This window comes from Aplysia californica, unplaced genomic scaffold, assembly GCF_000002075.1.
Source record: "Aplysia californica isolate F4 #8 unplaced genomic scaffold, AplCal3.0 scaffold00053, whole genome shotgun sequence".
Taxonomy (NCBI): domain Eukaryota; kingdom Metazoa; phylum Mollusca; class Gastropoda; order Aplysiida; family Aplysiidae; genus Aplysia; species Aplysia californica.
In genome coordinates this window covers 903,447-906,103 of record NW_004797323.1, presented here as the reverse complement: position 1 = coordinate 906,103, position 2,657 = coordinate 903,447, and positions in this window count along the sequence as shown.

Here is a 2,657-nt window from a genome sequence, read left to right as displayed (position 1 = left end):
GGTTTTTTTCCAAACAGAGTTGTTGTTGTTATTTAGTACCATTTCCTTTTCTTTTTAATTACTACCCATTAAAATCCAGACTTCGAGTAGTCTTCATGGTGGATCCCTATTCTAATGGAGTGAGAGCACAATTGTGGTTTATAAAAAAATAATAATATAATATATTTTTACATTTATATAGCGCAATTCCAAAAAAGTAGCTCACTGCGCTTTTCATAGTAATACTCATCTTTCACAATCCCTATCTCTCTCTCTCTTTTCTTCACACGCGATATATATCAATGCGCACACACACACACACACACACACACACACACACACACACACACACACACACACACACACACACACACACACACACACACACACACACACACACACACATACACACACAGACTATTTTTATCCAGACATAGGAACAGAACAACTATAATGAAAAATAACGTTAAAAGCTGATGAAGGATAGGCCTGTCGGAAAAGAAAATGTTTAAGGTGTCTTTTGAAGCTATCAAGTGTTTTTATTTGTCTAAGTTTTATGGGTAATCTGTTCCACATAAATGGACTAAGATATGAGAAAGATCTCATACCATATGATTTGTATGATTTTACAGGTGTCACAAGTAGGGTGTTATCGTTTGATGATCTTAGGTTTACGTCCACTCAGATGTTAATAAGCGTTTGTGAAGATGATTTCGAGATGACTCATTAAAAATGAAAACAAGCCCAAAAGTCTAGTGACACGATGTGTGAAGTTATCATGATATGTTTATTGTTGTTTAATTTTCGCTATAATAATAACATTAGATAGCATTTGTATAGCGCATATCCCCGCTCAACAGCAGGCTCTATGCGCTTTACACTATATTATTACCCCAGCAGACCATAGAACATTCCGAAACATTCTCAGCTTCCCGGAAAACATACAGTGCAAGCAGCCGATTAAGCGCTCAAACACTAACAAACTGACAAGATCTTTCGCTGTCTATAGCCGGGTACCCATTCCCACCTGGGTGAAGTGAGGAAAATTCGTGTAAAGTGCCTTTCCCAAGGACACAACGCCGGGCCCCTGACGGGATTCGAACCCACGACCTTACGGTTGCGAGTCTGAGAGCCTAACCACTAGGCCACCGACGCCACCTATACATGTACATGTATTAGTATGTTGTTTTTAAACGATTGGTTTGTGATGTAATAGGTCGATCGATCATTCCTCAGAAATGTCAAATAACATTAATTTTGGGGTAATAAAACTCCTTAGCCTACATCATGTGCCATTTATTTGAATTCGAAGGCATGATATTCTATTGGAATACATTGTATAATAGAACAAAATAAAAGTGATTCCGTGGCTGTAAACGTGATCTTTTGAAGAAAGTCTTGGTTTTTTTTTCCTTCTGTTTCTTGAGACGGCATTCACAGTGGGTCGAATACTAGAACTTCTTTCAGTCGCAATATAGATCGGGATCTTAATGCTTATTTTGTTCTTGTTTAGTTAAGATTTTAAACAATCTTTTTTTTTTATTATAGTTGTTCTGTACCTAGACCTTTGTCTGAATGAAAACAGTCCGTGTGTGTGTGTGTGTGTGTGTGTGTGTGTTTGTGTGTGTGTTTGTGTGTGTGTGTGTGTGTGTGTGTGTGTGTGTGTGTGTGTGTGTTTGTGTGTGTGTGTGTGTGTGTGTGTGTGTGTGTGTGTGTGTGTGTGTGTGTGTGCATTAATATAATATATTGCAAGAGAAGACAGGAAGTAGTAAGAAAGGTTTTGACAATGGGTATTCCAATGTAAAGAGCATTGAGCTATTTTTTGTTGTTGGAAATGCGCTATATAAATGTCATATATTATTATTATTTATTATTATTTATTATTATTTGTGGATGCATTGTTTTGTGTTAACAAATACTAAGTGACGATTTTCAATGTAGCGTTAAAATACCCGTAGGCCTACTTTTTTTTCTTGAGTAATTTGCTTAGCATACATAGATCTATTTCAATTTTCTTAGCAGAGTGAAATCAAACAGTTAGGCAATAACACTTTAATCACCCTTCTATTCATTAAAAAGAATTCACCAGAAGCCCAAGACAGGCAAAAACATTTAATAGCATCAAAGACAAAATGCAAATTTCTTCTCACCACAACGTTATCACATAAGTATTGACTTTCACCCTGTTCGAATTCGGGGTATTGTATGTTTAAACTATCAATGATAATCGTGGCCCAGCACGTGGCAAAGCCACTGACGTTGTCGGAATGAGAAAGTCAAGCCATAAAACTGACTCAAAGTTTGTTTAAAGATACGGCGAATCCTTTCAACAGTCACTTTGTGGAACTTTCTCACGTTCTTTAAACATTTTTATAATACGTCTTATCTGAAAGACCAACAAAGTACCATTTTCATAACACAGGTTTACAAAAACCTTTGTTTAACTCCCTTTTGAGGATAGGGAGACGTCATAATTGGGTGACCCTGTTCAAAGTTTTAGATTTTAAACCTCAGTATGAATTTTTATTTATTTTAGAATATCCTTCTTTCTTGTTTCTCTGACAAGTAAAAGAACCTCTGATCTAACGTTATACTTTCCGTTTATTCACTCGACCACATTGTTATCTGTTCTTCGTAGCCTTACATGATAGCCTACTGTATGAGCATGGCATATGATA